The following is a 10,330-nucleotide window of genomic DNA, read 5'->3' as shown; positions in this document are numbered from 1 at the left end:
AAAAGAGAGTGATTAGGTCTTGCTCTGTTGCCTAGGCTGGTCTCAAACTCTTGACCTGAAGCAGTCCTTTCACCTCAGCCTCCCAAGTAGCTGGTGTTACAGGTACCAGCCATCAGACCTGGGTCAAGTTTTCATTCTTTTTTTGTTGTTTTTGAGACAGAGTCTCGCTCTGTCTCCCAGGCTGGAGTGCAATGATGCACTGTTGGCTCACTGCAACTTCTGCCTCCTGGGTTTAAGCGATTCTCCTGCCTCAGCCTCCCAAGTAGGTTGGATTACAGATGCCCGCCACCACGCCTGGCTAGTTTTTGTATTTTTAGTAGAGACGGGGTTTCACCATGTTGGCCAGGCTGGTCTTGAACGCCTGACCTCGTGATCCACCCACCTCAGCCTCCCAAAGTGCCGGGATTACAGGCGTGAGCCACCACACCCAGCCTAGTTTTCATTCTTAACATGAAATTTTGAACTCCTCAATATCTGTATTTTGTTATATTTGAAGGCTAAGGTTCACCTAAATAACTAAGTTTTAAATTCCCCCCCATAGAATGCTATGCATTTCAATCATAAGCATTTTTTAAATAATCCTAAGCTTTTCAGATTGTATATTTGGCATGCCTCTTGGCTGCTGTTGTGTGCCAGACAGACTGCAGTCTACTTTCCCAGATATTTAATAGACTAGACTTCTAGACCCAACTTTCTCAAATGCTGTTCTTACTAACTTATAGGGGAATGGCTAATGTCTAGATGTTTCTGAAGCCACTTTTCTTCCCCTTGCCACTTTCTTCTCAGAAGATTTATGGGAGATGTAGGTACTAAAGAGGGCAGGATCAAATTCATGTTTAGACTTTTTGGAGTATTTGATTCCTGCTGCAAGTCTTTACACAGCTTCCTTGCCTGAAATGCTCTCCAACCCCTTTCTCCTCCCAACACATATATTCCAAATCCAGCTTAGCCTTCAAGTTATTTTCTAAGAAAGGCCTTTCCTGACCTTTTAGCGTAAGGTATGTCCTTTTGTTTGCCTATATATATCAGCCTGCTCTCTTATTTACTCTTTCCCCTACTGGACTATAAGCTCTATGAGGGAAGAGATCATTTCTGTTTTATTTATTTTATTCCCAGCACCTGGCCCAGTTATGGCCCATGGTAAGCAATCAATAAATATTATTGAATGGCCTGCTTATAAAGGCAGCTCTTCTCACCCCCCAGGCAAGTGAAGGTGGACCTGAGCACCAGCAGTTTAAAATCCTAAAGATGATAGTCTGAGCAGTAAATTCATGAGTAGGTATTACAAGAGTACATGAGCTTGTAATGCTTTTAGCAATATGGATCTAGCAGACTGATACTAACTACATTGCCTATTAATTTTATGTTTAGAAATGATTTTGAGATTTTTAACTAAATACCTAGTGCTGTACCATGATTGTTAAGAGCACAAGGTCTAGAGTTCAGACTGGATTTCAGTGCTCAAAAGCTGTGGGATCTTGGGCAAATTACCTTGATCTTCATGAATTTTATTTTCTTCTGTTGCAAAATGAGCCTGAATCCTTTCAGGATTTTTGTGAGAATTAAGTGACGTGTTTATAAAGCATGTGGCCCATTCATTACCTGAAAGATAGTAGATGCTTAATAATTTGTAATTTTTATTGTAATTTGGTTCTGAAACTTAACAAATCTCATTTAATAATTTTGTAAACATTCTGTATCACATATTTATTTCATGTAAAATGGCAGTGGTTTAAAAACCACAGACCATCAGAGTTTTTTTCTTTGCATTTTTGCCGTAATAGCTTGTAAGTTTAAAAGGAAACTCATAGTGACAAATGTCTAGACAAGTCTCTTTGGAAGGCTCACATGTAACATGTAACTTTTTTTTTTTTTAAACAGTCTTACTCTATCAACCAGGCTGGAATGCAATGGCGCAATCTTGGCTCACTGCAACCTCTGCCTCCCAGGTTCAAGGGATTCTCCTGCCTCAGCCTCCCGAGTAGCTGGGATTACAGGCTTCTGCCACCAGGCCCAGCTAATTTTTTTTTTATATATATTCTTAGTAGAGACAGGTTTTCACCATGTTGGCCAGGCTGGTTTTAAACTCCTGACCTCAAGTGATCCACCTGCCTAAGGCTTCCCAAAGTGTGAGGATTACAGCCGTAAGCCACTGTGCCCAACCCGCATGTAACTTTTCTAGTGATTCAAACTGTGGGATCTTGGGCAAATTACTAGAGTTTTCTAGAAGGTACCAACTTTTGAAGAAAAAAAAATAGAAGGTACTAACTTCTCAGGAAAAAAATGGACAACTTAGAAGTGTAAGCAAGACCCAGAAACCCAGCTAAGGCTGTGCAGGGAAATGGGGTTCTAAACTCTGAGAAATCTCATTTCCTGATTTTTTTCAGCAGTAGATACCATTATTATTCAGCCATTGTCTCCCCATTGCTTGATACTACTTACTGAGTGAAAGGGTGAAGAGATCAGTTTAACACAGTTGCTGAGTATGTGTTGTGCCAACTCCTGAACTAGGCACCAAGACTATAGAAATGGAAAAAAAAAACACCAAAACACCACAGTATCCCTACCTTCAAGGGTACACAAACAAGCGTTCATGGTACTCTTCCCAGTCATAGGTCATTTTAAGAAACTTGAAACCTGCTGGGGAAAATTAGATTAGGTACTGTGTTCTTAAAAGAATTTATAGGCTGGGCACAGTGGCTCATGCCTGTAATCCCAGCGCTTTAGGAGGAGCTCATTTGAGGTCAGAGTTCCAGACCAGACTGACCAATATGGTGAAACCTCGTCTCTACTAAAAATACAAAAAATTAGCTGGGTGTGGTGGTGCATATCTGTAGTCCCAGCTACTCGGGAGGCTGAGGCAGGAGAATTGCTTAAACCCCAGAGGCAGAGGTTGCAGTAAGCCGAGATCATGCCACTGCACTTCAGCCTGGGTGACAGAGCAAGACTCCATCTCCAAAAAAAAAGAATTTATAAAAGCCTCACGTCTGTAATTGTTTACATTCACAAAAATCAAACAGTAATGACAATACATATGAAGAGAATTTCAGTGATGCCGTATATACACGTATATCTGAAACTTGCAATAATATATAAAAATAATTTGTTTTTCATCCCTTGTTAGAAACTTTAAACTTTCCTCTCAATTTTAGTGAGAAGATAATATATTTATATTGCTTTATTGCAGATAATGTTTACTAGGGGGCTTTTTTTCCTGTACATTCCTCTGTGTAATTATTTAATACTATTATGATTTAATGACACAAATTATTGACTATTGTCTCTATAGTCCCACTATGTGTCTTGGAATACTTGAAATAGAAAATGTTCTAAGAAACTTTTATTTAACCCATCCAATCCACTGTAGTATTTCTCAAACTCCTCAGTTCTCAGAGTTACATGGCCTTGGTCCAGACTAGAATCAGTACATGTTAATGTACTTCAGAACCACGAGTGCAAACTCTTACTTGGCTGTCACCTCTTAATCAGCTTAGCTCCCTCTGCACCGACAGATGTTGGCAGGCAGTTCTGAGCCTGTGCAGCATTTCTTTCGCTACAGCCTTCTTTAGTTCTCTTGAAGCTGTACCACCAAAAAATCCTGTTTGGGCTTCTGCATCAGCTATTTCCTCTTCTCAGTCTTCCAAATCCCACTCCATTTTTTTTTTTAACTCTCAACGAAGGCGATTATGAATCCCACCTCATTTTTAAAAATAATTTGAAGGGACTTGAAATTCCTAGATACTCAAAATATAATTTTTTTTTTTTAGACAGAGCCTCACTCTGTCACCCAGTCTGGAACACAGTGGCACAATCTCAGCTCACTGCCACCTCCGTCTCCCGTGTTGAAGTGATTGTTGTGCCTCAGTCACTTGAGTAGCTAGGATTACAGGTGATCACCACCACACCCAGCTAATATTTGTATATTTTTTAGTAGAGACGAGGTTTCACCATGTTGGCCAGGCTGGTCTTGAATTCCTGGTCTCACGTAATCTGCCCACCTTGGCCTCCCAAAGGGCTGGGATTACAGGCGTGAGCCACAGTGCCCAGCCCAGAAGTAAGTTTCTTTTTTAGTTTTGGTTTTTTGTTTTTTTTGAGACAGACTCTCGCTGTGTCACCCAGGCTAGAACACAGTGGTGCAAGCACAGCTCACTGCAGCCTTCAACTCCTGGGCTCATGGCGATCCCCCCGACTCAGCCTCCCAAAGTGCTGGGATTATAGGAGCGAGCCGCCATACGCAGCCAGGAATAAATTTAAATATTCTAGGATTCATAAATCACAATGTGCTAAGTATAAAAATAGGAGCGTATGCAAAATGCAGCGATCAATTTAATGTCTCATTCAGTTATAGGAAAATTTATTTAATGGCATGATATTTGGTAACATGGTAGTAAACAATTTACTTATGTGGAGGCAGGGTAATTGGTGTGACGTCAGATTCTTAATTTAGAAGTGCATTAAATTTTAATGCAATAAATGAATTTAGGACATACTATATATAAATTCTCTGTTAATTCTACATGGGAAACAAAGAAAATCAAGATTTGCTCTCAAGGCAAAATCTAGAAGAAGGTCAGATAATTTTCTTATTTGCCAAGTTTTTGTTTTGTTTTGTTTTTTAACCCATTTATTTTCTAATAGCATTTTGTGGACAGTTGCTCAAGATCACATCAGTGGTAAGTGGTAAGAAATCAAACCCATACCTTCTGATTCCATAACCTGTATTTTCTATTTCTTTTTTGAATTTAGTTTTTATCTTTATCAAAGTTTAATATGCCCCAAATGTAAAGAGTGTTTAATTATTTTAGGTATATTATAATAAGTAGCAGCCCCTCACCCTATCTATCCTCACCCCACTTAGAGATCGCCACTTTCAACATTTTTAGCTAATTTTTTGGCATTTAACTCCGTATCTCCAAATATGCTTTCATTTGCTGTGTCTTAATTTTTTTGGCTTTAAGAATTATCTATTCGCTTCTTACCATGGAATGTAAAGATTTGGTTCTATTTTACCACATGCTCTGCCCCCACTACATGTGTGCAAACTTGTATTCGGCCCAATTTTCTAATACAATTGTTTATATTGTATCGTTGATTAACTGAATATTTTATGTTTACATTATCATGACTGTATAAATAGTATTCACAGTTGAGCCTTGTAGTATATGATTACTTTTCTCTTTCTCAAATTCTTCAAGGTACCTCTCCTAAAACTTTTCTAATCTGAGTGAGTTGCCCTACTATAGAGCTGTCATTTTAGGTTCACCCGTCACTGTCATATGTTGAACCTAAATTTCCTCTTTCTTACTTTTTAGGTTCACCCTTCACTGTCATGTCTTGAGCCTCATATTTTCTTTATTTTCTTCTTTTTCTAATTTATATCCACATTTTCTGTAGGACATGTCCTCTGGAAGCCTCCTAAGATAAAAATTGCGAGAAGTAAATTTTTTTTCCTTGTCGCCAGGCTGGAGTGCAGTGGTGTGATCTCAGCACTGTGCAACCTCCGCCTCCCCGGTTTAAGCAATACCCCTGCCTCAGCCCCCCGAGTAGCTGGGACTACAGGTACATGCCACCACACCCAGCTAAGTTTTATATTTTTAGTAGAGACAGGGTTTCACCATGTTGTCCAGGATGATCTCGATCTCCTGACCTCATGATCTGCCCACCTTGGCCTCCTAAAGTGCTGGGATTATAGGCATGAGCCATGGCGCCTGGCCCGTGAGAAGTAAGTTTTTGAGCTTTTGCATCCCTGAAAATGTCTTTATTCTGCCCACATATTTGTTTGATATTTTGGCTGAATATAAACTTCTCTTGGAAATCATATCACCACAAAATTTTGAAGGTTTTTGTTTTGTTTTTACTCTCTTCTAACTTTTCTATTAAGAAGTCCAACATCATTCTGATTCTTGATTCTTTGCATGAAGCCTCCTTTTTTTTCCTCTTTTTTTCTTGGGGTGGGAGGGGGAGCTTATAGGATCTGTTTCCAAAGTTCTTCAAGTGAGAACACTTAAAATCTATTCTCTTAGGAATTTTCAAAAATACAGTACATTGTTACTAACTAATTACCGGTTGTATTAAGTCTCTTTGTGAACTTATTCCTCCTTTCTAAGTGAAATTTTGTATTCTTTGCCCAAAGTCTCACAGTAGTCTTTTTTTTTTTTAACCTTTATCACATGGTATTCCCAAGCAGACTCCCATCCAAGTACTAACTAGGCCTGACCCTGCATAGATCAGATGAGATCAGATACCTTCAGGGTGCTATGACCATAGACGCTCCCCTCAACCCCCGTAGTCTAAGTTTCTACTTTCTTTTTCTTGTCTTAACTGTGCTGGCCAGGACCTACAATAAAATTATGTATACAAATGATGCCAGTTGGCACCCTTTTCTCATTCCTGATTTTAAAAGGAATATTTTCAACATCTTTCCAGTTAAAATGATGTTTACTATAGGTGTGTGTTTGTTTTGAGACAGTCTCTGTCACCCAGGCTAGAGTGCAGTGGCCCAGTCTTGACTCACTGCAACCTCCGCCTCCTGGTTTCAAGCAATTCTCCTGCCTCAGCCTCCCAAGTAGGTGGGATTACAGGCATGTACCACCATGCTCGACTAATTTTTGTGTTTTTGGTGGAGACAGGGTTTTGCCATGTTAGCCAGGCTGGTCTCAAACTCCTAGCCTCAAATGACCCACCTGCCTTGGCCTCTCAAAATGCTAGGATTATAGGCGTGAGCCACCACGCCCAGCCTACTATACATTTTTATAGGTACTGTATAGGTCATCAGATTGAAAAAGTTCCTTTCTAGTTCTGATTTATTGGGAGTTTCTTTGCCTAAGTATACAAATTTTATCAGATGCTTTTTCCGCATCTATTCAAGTGGTCATATGGTTTTTCTCTTTTACTCTGATGATGTGATGATACCTGGGATAAACCCAACTTGGTTATGGCTTGTGTCCTTTCACACATTGTATTAGTTTTTACTACATAACAAACATTTCTAAACTCTAGAGGTTTAAAATAACAAACATTTACTTGCTTATGAGTCTGTAGGTTGGCAGTTTGGCCTAAGTGTAGTTGAGATGGCTCATTTCTGTTCGAGTGATATCAGCTAGTGTATTAACAATTCATTACTTATAAAAGTTGCCACACATTTAACAGTTTAAAACAACACTGTGGGCCAAGAATCCAGGTGTGGCTTAGCTAGGGCCGGAGCCTCATCTGAAGGCTTAACTGGGAAGGGATTAGGTTCCAAGCTTACTTGGTTATTGGGAGAATTTAATTTCCTTAAGGACTGTTGGACTGAGCCTCAGTTTCCACCAAGCTGTTGGCCAGAAGCTACCCTTCTTTCTTTATCACTTAGGCCTTTCCAACATGGAAACTTACTTCATCAAAGCCAGCAAGGGAGAGACTTCTAGAAAAAAGTCACAATCTTATATAACCTAATTATAGAAATAACATTTTATTACCTTTGCCACATTCTGTTGGTTAGGAGCAAGTCACTAGGCCAGCCCACACTCACGAAGAAGGGATACACAAGGATGTGAATACCAGGAGGCAACTATCATTCTTATCTTAGTCTCCCATAACTGAGCTCATTAATATGTTTACAGCCTTGGCTGGGCCCAGTGGCTCACGCCTGTAATCTGAGCACTTTGGGAGTCAGGTGGATCACCTGAGGTCAGGAGTTTGAGACCAGCCTGACCAACATGGCAAAACCCCATCTCTACTAAAAATACAAAAATTAGCCGGGCATGGTGGCACATGCCTGTGGTCCCACCTACTTGGGAGGCTGAGGCAGGAGAATTGAGAATTGCTTGAACCTGGGAGGTGTAGGTTGCAGTGAGCCACGATCACACCATTGCACTCCAGCCTGGGCAGCAGAGCAAGACTGCACCTCCAAAAAATATATATATAGTGAGAGAGAGCCTCGGCTTTGACAGCTGAATTTTTCTTTTCATCTAGTCTCTTACCATCCAGGGGGTAGCCTAGGCTTGTTTACATGGTAGCAACAGCAGGTTCTAAGAATGACACCAGAAGCCTACAAAGTCTCTTGAGGCCTAAACTCAGAACACACACTGTCACCTCAGCTTCACTCTGTTAGTTCAAAGCTAGTTACTGAGCAAGCCCAGATATAAAGGATAGGGAATTGACCTTTCCTTTGGATGGGAGGAGCTCCAACAAGTTTGTGACCTTTTTTAATTTACTCGATATTCTATTTTGACTTGCTAATGAATAAATTTGCCTAATTTTTCTTTCTCATAATATCCTTGCCTGGTTTTGGCATCAGGATCATGCTGGTCTCATAAAATAAGTTGGAATTCCCAACTCTAGATATAGCACCTGCCATAGGGTAGATGTACAAACATATTTATTGGTTGAATAAAGGAATGAAAGGATAAGCAAATGCCTGCAAATAAGACAGAAGAATCAGAGAAGTAAAAATCAACTAGAGGAAAAAACGTGAATACTTGAATATGACAGATTTTTTAAAATAGAAGTTTAGTTTTATCTGCTTTTTTAAGTTTGCGTAGTCTTTCTTCATAGGAAGACAATCTATAGTTAACTACTCTGCTCCCAAAGTGAAATTCATTTTACTAAAGCAGAACAGAAAGAAACCTTTCCAAGTATCTATAATTTGTATCACATTCTGAAGTCCCAGTTACTATGATAGCTGCAAAGAAGCAATACAAGGTGGAGGGTCTGAGAGGGAGAGAAATGTGACTAACGTGCAACATAGCTGAAAAATTGGCTGGCTGGGAATTATTGCTCCCAGGACGTCAGTGATTCAAGGTTTCTGTGAGCCTTAGGACTTGGGTAGGGTAAGCATTCCAAATTATATCCAAAAATAACATCTCTGTGTTTCTTTTTTAAATGGCTGGCTTATAATGAGACCTTTGCAGACTGTTACATTCTCGAGTTTCCATGTAATCTATAAATTGATATATGTCTAAGCTGCTATGTGGCATTTAGAATTCTCTGCAAAATTTAGCTTCAGATTGGCAATATTTGCCCTTCCTTTTTTGAATTTCACTTGGTTATTGAACAAAAAACACCAACATATAATTTTTCAAAATTTTTTTCCTCATTTATATTCAAACACTGCATATAAGATGACCAGAGACCATCTGATTGGTGATCTTGAATGGTTTCAAGTGCCTGAGCTAAACATATCACACAATTGAATAATATATTTGGTTGTAGGTATACAGGCAGCTTTAGCCAACAGTGAAACAAATTCTGTTAACTTAGCAGCCATTGTCTGTCAGTAGGAAGCAAATTCATCTTTATAGATCTCGTTTTTCCTAGAGCTAAACTTTCTGTTTCTCCTTTATAAAGAGGTGTTGAAGCATTGCTTCATTTGGTTGTCGTGAGGGTTAAATTAGAGGATGTATTTTGTTTACTTTTTTTTTTTTTTTGAGACGAAGTCTTGCTCTGTGCAGTGGCGTGATTTCAGCTCACTGCAGCCTTCACCTCCCAGATTCAAGCAATTCTCCTGCCTCACCCTCCCAAGTAGCTGGGACTACAAGCGCACACTACACCCAGCTAGTTTTTGTATTTTTAGTAGAGATGGGGTTTCATCACACTGGCCAGGATGGTCTCGATTCCTTGACCTTGTGATCCACCCGCCTGGGCCTCCCAAAGTGCTGGGATTACAGGGGTGAGCCACTGTGCCCAGCCTGTTTAATTTTTTTAACTTAACATTTTATTTAATGTTTTAATTAATAACACTATTATAAATGCTTTACAAATACTAATACATTTAATCTGCATAATAAACCTGTGAGGCAAACACTATTATTATCCCCATTTTATAGATGAAACTGAGGAACAGAGAGGTTAAGTAACTTGCCCTAACATAAACTAGTAATTGCCTGAGCTGTCTGGCTCTAGAAGTTCTGTTTTTAATCCTTATGCTATTTTGTCACTGTGTGAAAATGTTTCTGTAAGCTATAGATACTGTACAGAAATTAGTAGCACATATTATTAAGTATGTAACACTGTACAAGATTTATGGGAAATATAAAAGAATCAGAAGCCTGCCTTTGAAGAGTTTACAATCTAGTTGGGGAAGAGAAGTATGACATAGAAAACAGCAATAATATAGCAGCCTGTAAGATCATTGTCTACTGAGAACTCTTCACATATAATAAAACATGCACTTTTGTTTTGTTTTTTTTTAAGACAGAGTCTCACTCTGTCACCGGGCTGGGGAGTACAGTGGTGAGATCTCAGCTTCCTTCAACCTCTGCCTCCCGGGTTCAAGCGATTCTCCTGCCTTAGCCTCCCGAGTAGCTGGGACTACCAGCTCAGGCCACACCCAGCTACTTTTTTTTTTTTT

The 10,330-nt window shown here is 39.5% G+C and overlaps 1 protein-coding gene across 2 annotated transcripts in view; it reads left to right on the top strand.

Annotated features, from left to right (window-relative positions):
- Window positions 1-10,330, top strand: part of EIF2B3 (eukaryotic translation initiation factor 2B subunit gamma) — a 114,421-nt gene that overhangs the window by 29,419 nt on the left and 74,672 nt on the right. The gene's annotated exons all lie outside the window — the stretch shown is intronic.

Source organism: Cebus imitator, unplaced genomic scaffold (genome assembly GCF_001604975.1).
Source record: "Cebus imitator isolate Cc_AM_T3 unplaced genomic scaffold, Cebus_imitator-1.0 Scaffold129, whole genome shotgun sequence".
Classification (NCBI taxonomy): domain Eukaryota; kingdom Metazoa; phylum Chordata; class Mammalia; order Primates; family Cebidae; genus Cebus; species Cebus imitator.
This window is presented reverse-complemented; position numbering and strand designations above follow the sequence as displayed.